This window comes from Saccopteryx leptura, chromosome 3 (genome assembly GCF_036850995.1).
Source record: "Saccopteryx leptura isolate mSacLep1 chromosome 3, mSacLep1_pri_phased_curated, whole genome shotgun sequence".
In the NCBI taxonomy this organism is placed as follows: domain Eukaryota; kingdom Metazoa; phylum Chordata; class Mammalia; order Chiroptera; family Emballonuridae; genus Saccopteryx; species Saccopteryx leptura.
The window spans coordinates 139,833,555-139,850,296 of NC_089505.1; positions in this window are offsets into that span (position 1 = coordinate 139,833,555).

Here is a 16,742-nt window from a genome sequence, read left to right on the forward strand (position 1 = left end):
TTCTCTTGCTGTATATTTCAGACCATGTTGCCTAACAGGCTTTGTGTGGTAAGCAGAATGTGGGTCTTGATGGAAGTAAAGGAGCATGCTTGATCATCCGGCTTCTGTTCTCTTTTCTTATAAGACAGACCATTTGCTTTGTTTAGCCTTCATGGGGCTGGAAGCAATAAAAACTACCAATTTCAAAAGAGGAATCCAAACTCAGGGGGAAACTACTTCCTTTTGTATTTCCACCATATTTGCTATTATTTGCTCCTAGTATGAAAGAGGTCAGTTGCTGAAAGTGTTCTTTGTATATATTTTTCTAAGTTGAATAGACTAGCACCAGTTCTTTGTCATTAACTGCCATGGTGATAGATATTCTAAGCATACATATATAAATAACAAAGTATTTTTCACTTTTCTCTATAGACTACTTAAAATACCCATTTACATAAAAGATACAATGCTTATCACATCTAAATGGACAGAACTGGTTCACAGGGATAAAGATGCTGTGTCTGACAGTCTAGCTGCTGCAGTGGTTTGAACACCACAGAGTGAGGTGAAAACTGATGGTCAGCCTTACTGGGTTATGATTTTGTTTTAAGCACATCTGATGTTTTGTACTTTTGTGGTGTCTTCTTTTCCTCTTTGAAAATAAAACTTTGGCTTTGGCCGGTTGGCTCAGTGGTAGAGCATCAGCCCAGTGTGTGGATGTCCTGGGTTCAATTCCCAGTCTGAGCACACAGGAGAAGTGACTATCTGCTTCTCCACCCCTCCCCCCTTTCCTTCTCTCTCTCTCTTCCCCTCCTACAACCGTGGCTTGGTTGGAGCAAGTTGGCCCCAGGCACTGAGGATGGCTCCATGGCCCCCCTTGGGTGCTTAAATAGCTAGGTTGCTGAGCAATGGAGCAAGGCCCCAGATGGGCAGAGCATCTCCCAGTAGGAGGCTTGCCGGCTGGATCCCAGTTGTTGGGTCTGCCTGCCTCCCCACTTCTCACTAAAAAAAAAGAAAGAAAGAAAGAAAATAAAACTTTATCATGACAATGAAATCTAGTTTTTTAAAGTTTCATAGCTAGATAAGATATACGTAGTTAGTTGTGTGATGAGTTTTGCTCATCTTGATTTCTTTTTCTATTCAAATTAGGAATGCAGCTGTAACCAATGAAGCCTCTGTGTGTAATTTGTATGTAAAGTGCCTAAAAATTAACATTGTTTTTCAAAATAGGTAAGGTATTTCACTGATACTCTCACTATTTTGTGTTCTGGATAAAATAAAAGATGATTGTAATGTTTTGTGTAAAGATAAAATAAAAAATGTGTATAAGAACTTTAATTGCCTCTTGGTTGTGAAAGATGATGTTAGAAATTATGTGGAAATAAAAGCGACAGCAGAAACAACATGCTCTTTCAAGATTTAATAAGGTGTATAATTTAAAAAATAAATTGTTTGTACAATTTACATTTTGGTTCCCCTGATTCTTTCTTCTTCATCTAGCTTGTTGTGTATTTTTAATGTTTGGGTTTTTTTTTCCTTGCAAGAGCAGGTTGTGCTAGTAATTCCCTGGGAGATGATTTGAGAATACCTGGTTATTCTAATTGCATTCCTCTACTTTCTTTTTCCTTTAGTAAGAAAGGCAGGAAAAAAATTTCTTGTTTTCTTTGCATGTTTGGCAAAGCTCCTCTGATGTTAATTATTTCTACCAATTCTAAGCTCTTGAGTTTCTGTTGCTTAAAAATGACAAGTGCAAGCATGGGTTTTCATGGAACCAAAACCAATCTTGAAGCTAATAAATGCTTTGTATTATTTTATTGTGTTGAGTGCTGAACTTAAAAAGGTTGTTCTAGGAAGAATAATTTATTTGTGAGAATTAGCTGTAACTAGTGATTTGTGCAGAGGGCATTTGTAAGATATGGAATTTTGCTGTGCCATTTAGGATTTGGAAATAACTATAGTAGCAGAAGTTAAAACCCCTACACTAAATCCCCATGCTTTTTACCTTTAACTTTCCTAGGGTAGGTCTGAGTTCTTGAGTTAGATAAACATTTTTCTGTGGTTTTAATATAGAAAAAATAAAAGAAGAAAAGTGAAGATAATGTATGTAAATATCACAATACATAAAAAAAGTGATTATTAAAATTAGTAGAAAGCTCAACTGAGAAATATAACCATGTCTTTAAAATTCAGTTAATAAATAATCTAGCCATCAGGAAAGAAAAAGAAATAAAAAGCATCAGGATAGGAAAGGAAGAAATAAAATTGTCTCTATTTGCAGATGAACATGTAATCATAATGACTCCACTGAAAGGGCTGTTAGATATAATCAAGGAATTCAACACAGTTATAGGACACAAAATTAGCATAAAATTAGTAGCATTTTTATACACTAACAATGAATTATCTGAAAACAAATGATCCTATTTATAATAAAAAATAGTTATTAGTTTTATTGTTCCTCAGAAAATATGGTAAGAATTGTGGTTTAAATATACAGATGTACATAGTTGACTCTTGAACAATGCAGGAGTTAAGGGTGTTGATGCGCCCCCTAACAGTCAAAAATGCTCGTATAACTTGTGACTCCCCCAACCTCAACAGTTACTTGTTGACCAGAAACCTTGCTGATAACAGTCTAGTAACATATTTTGTATGTTTTGTGTATTATCTACCCTATTCATACAATAGGTAAATTAGAGAAAAGAAGATGTTATTAAGAATATCATAAGGAACTATATTACATCATTTATTGAAAAAAATCTGTTCAGATGGTCCCATGAAGTTAAAACCCACGTTGTTCAAGGGTGAGCTGTGCATGGGAAGTATGGAAAAGTTGTAATGCAAGCAAGTGACTGTAAATTCTTCAAAATAAATGTAGATTAGACCAAGAAGCTATAAGAATGCAACACACTTTAAAATAATTATTTAAAATAATAATAATTTAAAGAGAAAAGTGTGTATTTATACTTTTAAACTTGATGCAAAACTAATTACTGGTGGTTGAATTTAAAAAGAATGTTTTTGGGGAGATATTGAAATATTATCCTGATTTTTTAAAGCAAATAGTTGCAATTTTATTATAATCTCTTGAAAATTTAGTTTGTTTTTAGCATTTTTCAATATAATGATATATGGGAATATGCTATGAAAATATGCAGAGTTAGGTTAACAATCAGAGACAGGGAGGTGCCCTAGGGCGAAAGCCCTGAGCGGATGAGAGTCCAGGGGCCTCTCTGACTCACACTGGAAACAGTGCGTGCTGGAAACAGTGCGTGCTGGAAACAGCAAAACAGCAGGATGAGATTCAGTACCAAGAAATGTTTAGGCTCTCAGAACCAAGATTTGAAATCAGCATGTGCCTTGTCCTTTACTTCACCCCCTGAAGTAAACTTCACCCCCTGCTGTCTGTTTCTTTGAGTTATGTGTACTGGCTAATAAATATCTGAGTAAGGCTAAGTAAGGCTTCAGTCCTTCAGTCCGTTAACTGGGGCTTTTGCCTCCCCTTGGCCCCTTGGAGCATGTCATCTAGTCTCTGAGTAGTTCATTTTTACTGGGACAAGTTGTGCCCCATGTGAAGAACAGTAACCAAATGACAGTTTGCTACTCCAAGTAGTTCATTGTTGCTGCGACAATAATAAACATTAACAATACAAAAAAACTAAACAAAGCAACAAATTGATGATGCATCTGGGAAAATAGAAATAACAGAAAATAAAAACAACCTTTCCAGAAAATATGAGCTACTTAAGAGCATGCACTACCTCTTATATTGTGTAAAACAGATACCTTAAGAATATTTATTAGTTACCCACTCTGTGCTGGGTACTGAATGAATTAGACAAACTTTCCTTCTTCAAGAACAGATGACGTGGCTATCTTTGTTCCTTGTATGTGTATTGTTCATCTCTGTACTTTTAGTACCTGGCACCGAGATTAACACAGAAAAAGCAGTCAATGTTTGCTTTTTGCGTTGAATCGAGTATTTATTGCTAGAGTGAAAAATAACGATTGTGGAATCATTAAGTTGAGTCATGTTGGGGCTTCTCAGAAATTTTGTAAATAAGAATACACAGGCATAGAATCTCTTGAGGTTGCTAGTGCAAACTATTTAACAGAATTCAAATAGTAGCTTTACACTTAGAGTTTATAGTGTTAAACATTTCTATTTATTTTAACACTTAGTGTTGTGAAAAAAACAGTAGTCTGGGGTAAGTTACCTGTGTAATCTTGGATAAGTAGCCTACCATCTTTGAACCTGATTACTTTTCATCTTTAACATGAAGGCCAAGGAAAGGTATTTTAAACCTAATGTCATAAGTGACCCTAAGGAAGGGCTCGAATGACTTTGACAGTTTGCAAAATGATGTATAGATGTTTGAGAATATATATTTTTCTTTGGGAGGAATCTAAACTTCAATAGATTCTCAAGAATTTATATTTCCTCTACCTCATAAGTTTAATTTCTAGTCTAAATTATTTCTAGGGTTTATTTTACTTTTAAAAATAATCTTTAACCTGACCAGGTGGTGGTACAGTGGATACAGCGTTGGACTGGGATGTGGAGGACCCAGGTTCGAGACCCTGAGGTCGCCAGCTTGAGCGCGAGCTCATCTGGTTTGAGCAAGGCTCACCAGCTTGAGCCCAAGGTCTCTGGCTCTAGCAAGGGGTCACTTGGTCTGCTATAGCCCCCCTGGTCAAGGCGCATATGAGAAATCAATCAATGAACAACTAAGGAACTGCAACGAAGAATTGATGTTTCCCATCTCTCTCCCTTCCTATCTGTCTGTCCCTATCTGTCCCTCTCTCTGACTCTCTCTGTCTCTCCCACAAGAAAAAAAAAATCTTTAGCATAACATGCAAAAATTTTATTCAGTAGATTAAAATTAGGAAACAAATCTTTTAGCTTGTTATTGTACAAGTGAAGTTCTATTTTGGGTTGTTTCTTGTTTTCTATTTTAATCAAGTAATTAATCCATCAAGCAACTAGTAAACATTTATTGATAACCACTATATATTCTGAACTACAGTAACAAAAGGAAATAGTGAAGGGTATACCAATATCTGTCTGAAAAAAAAATCTCTGAACATATGTACCCTGATTTATCAATGTCACCCATTAAAATTAATTTTAAAACCCCATTATTTAATTATGAGGACTAAATCAACCTAATCTTTAATTTTATTGTAGTCATGGAGATGAATCTTACACCATGGAAAATTGGAAGCTAGATTTAATACTACATTGGCTATAAGTAAGATAAATGATTAATTCTAGCTGATGTATTAAGGATTCAATCATGCAAAATACATTTATTAAGCTCTGACTATATACCAGGCACAAAAAATACTAATAAATAATATATTGTCTTTTAATATTAAAGACTATTTCAGTGTAAGAAATAGACACAGACACAAATAATGATAGTGTTGGGATCCAGTATATTATTAATTCAGATATCATTAAAAAGTACATGAAAAAAACAAAAAAGATACTTTAAGGTGACACAAAAGGTGGCTTGAATGGTCTCAAGTCTAGTTGAATCTGGTATAATAAATAATCAGCTGAAACAGGACAAAATATATTGTATCAAAATATGCTATGAAGTGACATGCAGCTTCTGAGGAAAGAGACTGTCTTTGGGGAAGGTACTATGAGAGAACAATCAAAAAAAGGCTTTGTGAAAGGTGTGGCCCCATGAGTGTGGTGAGATTTAATAACAGTGGAGATGAGCAGAGAAGGAGCAGCAGGAGCAAAGACATGGACTGAAGTTATATTTGTGACACAGCACATTGTCCAGTTTACCAGGAGTGCAGGGTGTATATAAAGAAGTATTTAATAGTAAGAATAGAGGTTGGGAAAGTAAAACAGCATTAAGGGAGGAGTCCAAACCTGGAGGTACTGAAGGACTATTATGGATTTATGAACAAGGGGGAAATAATTAGCTTTATGCTCTTTGAAGCTTAACTTGGAATACATTGAAATCGGCAGAGGGCCTGAGAAAGATACTTGCTCTAGCAATAGACTGGTGAGAAGTAATGAGAGGCTAGGTAGAGGTCAGTGCAGTGGGAATGAAGGGGAGGGAACAGGTTTCTATGGCATTGCAGAGGCAGAAGCACCAGGATTTGGCAGTTGGTGAGGTGGGAGACTGAGCGAAGGAACAGGCAAAGATGAGTCCAGGATTTTGCACCTGGGTCACTGGGAGGAGGCTGCTGCTGTTGACAGAAATAAGAAAGAAGGATGAGGAAGGAAGAAAGTAATGGGTTTACTTCTTGGTGAGGTCAGTGCTATGATGCCAGTCATGTAGAGCTTGGGAGCATAGAATTTGGGCTGGATTTTAAAAGGCAAATTGAATTTGTCTAAATGTGGAGGAGAGAGTTGGACATTCCAGGCAAAGGACCAGCATGCATGAAGACTCATTAATAGGAATATTTAGGCAAACCATAACAAGGAATATGATTTAAATCAGGAGGTATTTATTGAGTTTTGCTATATATGGTAGTGTCTGTAAAGTCACGGGTCAAGTTCATCTGACTTATTTTCTAAGGTTAGCACGATGCCTTGCACTTAGCATGTGCTCAGTAAATATTTGCTGGATAAATAAATAAAGACCCACTCCATGCCAGACATTATGCAAAATACTGAAAATAGAAGCAGAGAAGAATAAATCTGTGCCCTCAAAGAGCTCAGAGTCAAATGGTGTGTGTATGTGTGTGTAACAGTAAAAAGCAGTGTATTACATGGTAATAGAGTTGTATGCAAAGTGCATGAGGTACACCCAACATAAAAGACATTGACATCTTTGGAAAATGGGTAGCATCTAGAAAATGCATGGAAGCTTGTTCTAGACCAGTGGTGGTCAATCTGGTCCCTACCGCCCACTAGTGGGCATTCCAGCTTTCATGGTGGGTGGTAGCAGAGCAACCAAAGTATAAATAAAAAGATAGATTTAACTATAGTAAGTTGTTTTATAAAGATTTATTCTGCCAAACTTAGCAAAAATCTGACATAAAGTACTTGGTAAGTAATTATTATTATATGCTTTAACTTGCTGTAACTCTGCTTTATAAATTTTATAAAGTAAACTTACTTCTCTACTTTATAAATCACCATTACTGTGGAACCGGTGGGTGGTTAGAAAATTTTACTACAGAGATACAAAAGTGGGCAGTAGGTATAAAAAGGTTGACTACCCCTGCGCTAGACAGATAAGGAATTGGAGGAAGGGGTTCTAGACAGAGGGCATTATATGTGCCTAGGCATGGATGTTTCAAAGTGCATACTTGTTGGGGAAATTATTAGATCCAAAATAATAACAAAAGGAATAGATGAGACTGGAGATTTAGATGGAGGCTATTTCTTAAAAGACCTTATCTGTTATGCTAAGGAATTATGGATTTATTTTGGAAGCCCTTAGGTACACCGAGAGAGTGTGAAGAGAAGAGGCAATGTCGGAGTTATACCCTTAGGCATAATCACCAGCAAGAGTGAGGCTGAGAAGGCTCACCTTCCTACACACTAGAAACATAATCAGACCTTTCAGGAAGCTCCCAGGAAAATCCCTGAGGATGATAATTTAAAAAAAATTCATTTGCTTGCTTCTCCTCCATTATTTGGAGGTTAGATACTTTAATTCTTATATAGAAAACTTTGCTCTTTCTTTCCCCAAGTTACAGCTATTAAGAGAGATCATGATGTGTCATAGCATTGCACACTTGAAACCTATATAATCTTATTAACCAATGTCACCCCAATTATTTTAATTAGAAAAAAAGACCATGAATATTTCCCACTACTAAAACCATCAATGTCCATGAGAGGCATCCAATCTTAACAGTAAAAAACACAAGGTATATTTTAAACTTAGTTTTTTTCACTTCCTAGCTGTATAACTTGGGACATGCTTATTAATCTATCTAAATTTAAATTTCTTTATCTGAAAAATAAAGCTAAAAGCTCATAAGAAAATACACGCATTTAATCACTTTGTTGAGTTAATTTTTAATCAGATGTTGAAAGACAGGTTATATTTTTCCATGTCTGCTTTTTTTCTTTACATTTGCAAATACATTCTCTATCCAAACAAATCATTCTTCTAATTTTTTAAAAAGGATAATGATATAATTTTTTGACACTGTAATTTAAAATTTCCTTTTAGTTAAATATAATTATTCTAAAAATGGCAATCTCTACATATGCTTGTGTGGTGAAATAGAATATTACTTGCCTGTTTCTAAAATGTGACATAAGTAAGGATAAAACAATTATAGACAATTCTGGTAGTGAATTGCCAAACAAGGCTAATGATGGCTTAGCCTGACCAGGCAGTGGTACAGTGGATGGAGCGCTGGACTGGAATGTGGAGGACCCAGGTTTGAGACCCCGAGGTCACCAGCTTGAGCGCGGCAAAGCTCACCAGTTTGGACCCAAGGTCGCTGGCTCGAGCAAGGGGTTACTTGGTCTGCTGTAGCCCCACAGTCAAGGCACATATGAGAAAGCAATCAATGAACAAGTAAGGTGTCGCAACGAAAAACTGATGATTGATGCTTCTCATCTCTCTCCGTTCCTGTCTATCCCCATCTGTCCCTCTCTCTGACTCTCGCTCTGTCCCTGTGGGGAAAAAAAAAAAGAATGGATGGCTTAGATAGTTTTTAAGTTTCGGGCTGTTATTTTTTTTCCTGGTTTTCACTTTGTATTTGATCTGGAAGGAAACAAAGTACCACCTAACAGCATTTATCCTGAAGATTTTTTATGTACATGTCTTCAATATGTAAAAAAATAGTTGGTACATCTGGAGTATCTGACGTTTGGAGTTCATAAATTGCTTTATAAATATGGACTGAGGCCTGTGGAAAAGGCAGCAAAAGCAGTCAATAGCATAAGAGCATTTACGGGATACTAGTATTTGTGCAGGAAGTAAAATGGTTTCTATGCTTTCAGGCAGCCTACAATGTATCCAGATGGTCTTAAAACAAATAATTTTTTAAAAATTATTTTTTACTTTCAATTGCAATTGACATTCAATATTATATTAGTTTCAGGTGCACATGCACAACATGGTGATTAGATATTTATATAACTTATAAAGTGATCCCTCAACAAATCTAGTACTTCTCAGACACCATACATAGCTATTACAATATTATTCACCAAATTCCCTATGCTGTACTTTACACCTCCATGTCTGTTTGGTGACTATCAATTTATATTTTCTAAAGCCTTTCTCTTTTCACCCAGCCTCCAATCTCTCTCCCCACTGCCAACCATCAATCTGTTTTCTGTATCTATGTGTTTGTTCCTGTTTTGTTTATTCATTTATTCTGTTTTTTAGATTTTACATGTAAATGAATCATATGGTATTTGTCAAATACTTTTCTGAAGAAGGATAAAAGTAGTTCACGTAGGAATGTGGCATTGGGTGAGGAAGGGTCTAACATTATTGAAGAATTGTGTTTTCAGAGATGGACTCTTAAAGACCATTGTGTTCTAGACAAATGGAAGCTTTCTAGTTAAACTGGTTTAGTCATTACCGTTAACTCAGCAGCCAATAACAGTTTACAAACTTACTTTGTGTTGGATTTGAAATTTAAAAAAAATGTAAACAAAACAAACAAAAACTTAATCCGAGTTTTACATAATCCTGTTTATTATAGGAGTTTTCTTTTAAAACTGTTTAGTGACCAAACCCCAAAGGTGGATTTTTAAAATATGTAGTTTATTTTCCCCCAACCACATTATTTGAATGAGCAGAAACTACAAACAGGAGATGAAAAGAATCAGAGGGAAGACACAGGACATTATATTCTGCACCTTGGCTCAAAAGTAGGATGATATGACCAGTTGGACAGTTTTTCAGAAATTATATGCAGATGAACGGACCAGTTGTTTTTATTACAGCATTATTAAAGAATTCTCAGGTGAAAGTGATTTGTAAAGTAGTTCTCTTTAGGAGTAGTTCTGTTGAAGTTTCTATTACTTCAGTGTGCTGCAGTTTGACATATGGTGTAACCGTAAGCTTAGAGAATCCCAGCTGTTGAATTTTCAACTGCAGTGTAGAGTTCTGCCCAGTGACATCTGTCCAAGGGGCCTCTCCACCATCATTTCTGTACTCTAGTTTTTTATGACATTGTATTTAATTAGATTACAGGAAATTTTTCCTTCTTTGTATAATACCTCAGCACCCAATACCTGCCAGTTAATGATTTTAATATTATTTTTTGATTAAACTTTTCTTGTTCAAATTACTGTGTGATTTTTTTTTCCTTTTTCTTCTTTTTTCAAGTGAGAAGAAGGGAGATAAAGAGACAGGCATGTGCCCAACTGGGATCCACCCAAGGACCCCCATCTGGGGCCGATGCTCTGCCCATCTGGGGCCATGCTCACAACTGAGCTATTTTTAGTGCCTAAGACAGAGGCTCCATGGAGCCATCCTCAGCTCCTGGGGCTGGTGCACTCGAATCAGCTGAACTATGGCTGCAGGAGGGGAATTGAGAGAGAAAGAGAGAGAGAGAGAGAGAGAGAGAGAGAGAAGAGAGAGGGGGTGAAGAAGCAGATAGTCACTTCTCCTGTGTGCCCTGACCAAGAATCGAACGTAGGACATCCACATTTGGGGCTGATGCTCTACTACTGAGCCAATTGGCCAGGGCCAGCAGGTAATTATTAGTAGGAGATTATTATTAGAGGATTGAAGTAAAGTGGAATTGGTTATTAAGGGGTAAAAAGAATTCTAAAATATAGGGAGCAGCCACTGCCACTAGGACTGAGATAAAACACCCAAGGAGAAGGCCACTCCCTTTTTTGGGTTGAGATCCAGGGCTAATTTGAGAGGGCATGACCATGGCTCAATGGATGGTAGAGAATTCCCATGAGGCACCTCACCAACAGTAGTCACTGGATATCTGCCTTCAGGAATATTGGAGAGGAAAGGACAGCTAAACTGTGGATTTCACTACAGAGATGGGGGTGTGGAGTGGAGAGTTGGGTGAGGCTGGAAAACTGTCCAAGGGCAGGTGCCACGTTGTCCATACTCAGTGGGAAATTATTGTTTGGGGTACTAAGGGAAGAAGCTGTTTACCCAGAGAAGACACACAGTGGCATTCAATAAGGAAGCATCTGAAAGGTGTGCTGAGGTAATCTGGTCAAGTGGAGTTGCCTTGCCAGGGAGACTTCTCTCTGCGTGCTAGAGAAAGCTGTTCAAAGGAAGTTGCTTAGCAGAAGGTACTGATGGGGAAGTTGGTCTGCGGTTCCTGAGATAAGCTATTCACAGTGCGATGTCCTTACAGCGGCACTTTCCTACAACGCTGCCTGATGGTGTGCCAAGTGAAGCTGCCTTTGAGAAGAAGCCATATGCTTTCGGTCACTAGGCACTTCAGGGGGGAAAAAAGTGAGCCCTGCAGGATCCTAATGTGAGTTGTGCATCAGAACAAGAAAGAGAAATCCCTTGCTTTGCCACTGTATCTCCAGAACCCTCTACTACAAAGCTTAATGTTGTGCCATCTGTCAAGGGAGAAATATTTACTGGCTCCACCTCCATTATCTCAGATCAGGGCAGTGAAAAGTGGAGTTGGAGCTGGGAGTTAATAAACTGACAACTGGTACTCTTGGTAGATAAACAAGAATGGAATTGCTGAGTCATGTGTTACTACTGTATGTTTTGTTTGTTTGTTTGTTTAATTAATTATTTATTTATTCAATTTAGAGAGGAGAGGGAGAGACAGAGAGAGAGAAGGGAGGGAGGAGCTGGAAGCATCAACTCCCATATGTGCCTTGACCAGGCAAACCCAGGGTTTCGACCCGGTGACCTCAGCATTTCTAGGTCAACGCTTTATCCACTGTGCTTCCACAGGTCAGGCCTGTTTGTTTTTTGTGACAGAGACAGAGAGGGACAGACAAGAAGGGAGAAAGAGGAGAAGCATCAATTTTTCGTTGTGGCACCTTAGTTGCTCATTGATGTGCTTTGACCAGGGGACTACAGCAGACCGAGTGACCCCTTGCTCAAGTCAGCAACCTTGAGTTCAAGCTGGTGAGCTTTGCTCAAACTATATGAGCCTATGCTCATGCCAGTGACCCTGGGGTTGCAAACCTGGGTCCTCCACATCCCAGTCCGATGTTCTATCTACTGCCTGGTCAGGCACTACTGTATGTTTAACTATGCTAGATGCTGCCAAACTAATCCCCAGAGTGGTTGTACCATTTACATTCCCACCAACCAGCAATGTGTGAGAGTTTTAGTGGCTCCACATAATCATGGCCACTTGGTATTATCAACCTTTTTACATTTAGCTCTTGTAGTGAATTTGGTATGGTAGATTTTTTTGGTATATCTTTCTAGTTTTAATTATCATTTCCCTGATGGCAAGTGATATTGATAACCTTTTTATTTGCTTATTGGCCATTTGTATATCTTTAAAAATTTAAAAAAATTTTCAATTTTGGTTGACATTTAATATTATTTTATATTAGTTTTAGGTGTACAGCAGAGTGGTTAGATAATTATGTAATTTATGAAATGATTGCCCCCAATAATTCTAAGTACCCACCTGACACCATTTGTAGTTATCCCAGTATCATTAACAGTATTTTGTATGTTGTACTTTACAACCCTGTGACTGTTCTGTAACCACTAATTTTTACTTAATCCTTTCACCTTTTTTCACCTGTTTCCCCAATCCTCTTCCATCTTGTGACCCTCTGTTCTCTCTATGAGGCTGTTTCTGTTTTGTTTGTTCATTCATTTTGTTTTTTAGGTTCTATGTATAAGGAAATCATATGGTATTTGTCTTTGTCTGACTTATTTTACTTAGCATAATATGCTCTAGGTCCACCCATGTTGTTGCAAATGGTAAGATTTCATTCTCTATTAGGGCTGAGTCATAGTCCATTGAATATATGTACTTCTTCTTCTTTATCCACTTGCCTATTGCTTCCATATCTTAGCTCTTGTAAATAGTGCTTCAGTGAACACACATCTTTTCAAATTAGTGTTCTGGATTTCTTTGGATAGAAAATCCAGAAGCAGAATTGCTGGGTTATAATTTTTTAAATTTTAATTTAATTTTTGAAGAACTTTCATACTATTTTTCATAGAGGTGGAACCAGTCTGCAATCCCATCAACAGTGCATAATGATTCCTTTCCTCCACATCTTTGCCAATACTTGTTTGTTGATTTATTGATAATAGCCATTCTGACAGGTAACAAGAGGTGAGATCTCACTGTGGTTTTAATTTGCATTTCTCTGATGATTTAGTGACATTAAACTTTTTTTCATTTGTCTGTTTGCCATCTACACTTACACTGTTAAATGTGTTCAGAAAAATTTATGATTTTTTTTTCTTTTTTTCTTTTTTTTTTTTATTGGCCTCCTATTGTCAGAAATTACTGGTTGATTTCAGTTTTTTCTACTATAAATAATTTTTTTGATAAACATATTAGTGTATAAAGCTTTGTCCATATTTTTTTAATATCTTATTTATTGATTTTTTTAATTGATTTTTAGAGAGAGGGAAGAGAGAGAGAGAAGGGGGAGGAGCAGGAAGCATCAACTCCCATATGTGCCTCGACCAGGCAAGCCCAGGGTTTCGAACCGGCAACCTCAGTGTTCCAGGTTGACGCTTTATCCCACTGCGCCACCACAGGTCAGGCAAAATTTACGATTTTAAGTATTATTTTAAATAATATTTAAAATTTTATTTTTCAACTTTTGCTAGTATAAATATTCTTGATTTTTAAAATATTGACATTATATCTTGAGACCTTGATAAACTTTCTTATTTGCTCTAGAATCATTGTTTTCTAAATTAATTAAGAACTTAGTATTTTCTGGCCCAGTCCAGTTGGCTCAGTGGTAGAGCGTCAGCCTGGCATGTGGAAGTCCCAGGTTCAATTCCCGGCCAGGGCGCACAGGAGAAGTGTCCATCTGCTTCTCCACCCCTCCCCCTCTCCTTCCTCTCTGTCTCTCTCTTCCTTTCCCACAGCCAAGGCTCCATTGGAGCAAAGTTGGCCTGGATGCTGAGGATGGCTCAATGGCCTCCACCTCAGGCGCTAGAATGGCTGTGGTTGCAACCGAGCAATGCCCCAAATGAGCAGAGCATCATCCCAGTGGGCTTGCTGGGTGGATCCCAGTTGGGCGCATGTGGGAGTCGGTCTCTTTGCCTCCCCGCTTCTCACTTCAGAAACACACACTCACACACGCACACACACACACAGAAGGATTTAGTATTTTCTATTTTGTCTTATGCTTTTTATTTTCTGTTCTCATGTTGCTGCAATGGCTAAGGTTACTGCTATATGTTGAATAGAAGCAAGAGATTAGATTACAATTCCTACCTTTAATACTCAATATTATGGGGAAAGCATTTATTTCTTTATCATTATGCATGATGATAGAAGGTATTTCTGATAGATATGTCTTCTTCTAGTTTTCTGATAGTTTAAAAATATTTTTAATTAGGAATTTTTTTGTCATTTTTTGAAATGATAACATACATTTTATTATGTTACTGTGTTGAATTACATTTATTTATTTAAAAAATTTATTGATTTTAGAGAGACAGGAAGAAGGGAGAGAAAGAGAGAGGGAAGCATTCACTGGCTGTTACACTTAGTTGTGCATTTATTGGTCACTTCCCATATGTGCCCTGACTGGGGATGGAACTTGCAACTTTGGTGTTTTGGGATGACCAACTGAGCTAACTGGCCAGGGCACCTTGATTGATTTATAGTGTGAAACCAACTTTACATTCCTGGGATAAATCCTTTTTGGTTATTGTACCGTATCACCATTTGTATATTGCTGGATTTTATTTCCAAAGATTTCTTGAGTAATTTGTATCTACATATATACATGAAGGATACTGATTTATAGTTTTCCTGTTTTTCTTTTGTTTGACTAAGGTACCTGAGTTATTTCCTCATCTTCTAATATTTAAATGTTTTTATAACATAGGTATTGTGGCCCTGGCCGGTTGGCTTAGTGGTAGAGCCTCGGCCTGGCATGCAGGAGTCCTGGGTTCGATTCCCGGCCAAGGCACACAGGAGAAGTGCCCATCTGCTTCTCCACCCCTCCCCCTCTCGTTCCTCTCTGTCTCTCTCTTCCCCTCCTGCAGCCGAGGCTCCATTGGAGCAAAGTTTGCCTGGGCGCTGAGGATGGCTCTGTGGCCTCTGCCTCAGGTGCTAGAATGGCTCTGGTTGCAACAGAGTGACGCACCCTGGTGGGTGTGCTGGGTGGATCCCGTTTGGGCACATGCGGGAGTCTGTCTGACTGCCTCCCCATTTCCAACTTCAGAAAACAAAAACAAAAACAAAAAAACCCACATAGGTATTGTATTTTTTCTTAAATATTTGATAGAATTCTTCAATAAAGCTATCTGGATTGGAATTATCATCATTGTTAAGATTTTAGTGAATTCTGTTTATTTAGTTGATATAGGATAAACACAAAAACCACATATGTAATTAAATGGCCAAAAGCTAGAGGTAAACAGCAATACTTAAAAGCAGCCAAAAAACCCCATGATACATTACATAGAAGCAAATATGGGAATGATTTTAGACTTCTCAAGCCAGCATTGAATGGAACAGCTCTTTAACGTGATAGAAAATAATCTTTCTTATGGCTAAAATATTCCTATTTGTTATCCTGAATACTATCTCCCTAATACTGTGGGGTGGATTGCAGTAATACTGATTGAAAGCTTTTCTGGTGACCATGGAATCAGTCTATAGGGAGATGAAGATGTATATTTTTAAAGATTTGCTTGTCTCAGACACAGAAAAATCTTGTGAATACTGTTAGTCTCACATATATAGATCTCCCAAAAATACCTACCTCAGTTAAATGCAACCCTGCCTTGCCAGTGGATTGTGCCACGTATTTTGGGCTCATTGTTTGCTCTTTCACCTTCTCTTACCACCCAGTGTTTCAAGAAATTATGTCAGTTCTACCATCAAAATAGCTCAGTATCTTGTCACCATTTTTGTTGTGACCATGCTGTCACCATTAATGGTGCTGGTTGTGCTAGAAATATTGTAGCTCTCTACCTGTTTTCTCTGCTTCATCCCTTACAATTTGCATACACTCCTTCTTCCAGTTTAATGTTCACATAGTACCTAAAGTAGTTATAAGTTATATCGTATTAACCCTCTCCAATGGTTTTCCATCCCAAGAGCACAAGGTAAATCCCTGAGAATAGTCAACAAGGCCCTACATAGCTGCTTCCCTTTTCCTGTCACACATGCGTGTCAGTGATATCCTTGCTCTTTCTCAAACACTCCAGGTATGTTTCAACATCAGGCCTTAGCATTTCTGTTCTCTTGCTTTATGTTTTGTACATCAGGTATCCACATTGCTTCTTTGACCATCAATGGGTTCTTAGTCAAAGTCACCTTTCCTGATCTTTTCTCATCAACCTATTTAAAATTATATCCCATCCTTCCTGCCTATTTTCTTTTTTTTCTCGATTTTTTTGATTGGGTATCCTCTGATATAGCTACAACATCAGTTTATTTTGTTTGTTTTCTTTCTATCCCACCCAGAATGTAATTTTTGTGTGTTTTAATCCCTAAGATATCTTTGTTGCCTACAAGACCACTGAGAACATTGCATACATCCAAGAGTTATTTATGGAATATATGAATATTTGAAGTCAGTTATCTAACTGACCAGATTTTTGTGCCTTCTAGACTCAGTATATCTTTACCCTTGACTGTGTTGTACCAAAAGTTGCAGGTTTTTGATTGATGACTCACATGCACCAGCCTGTCAC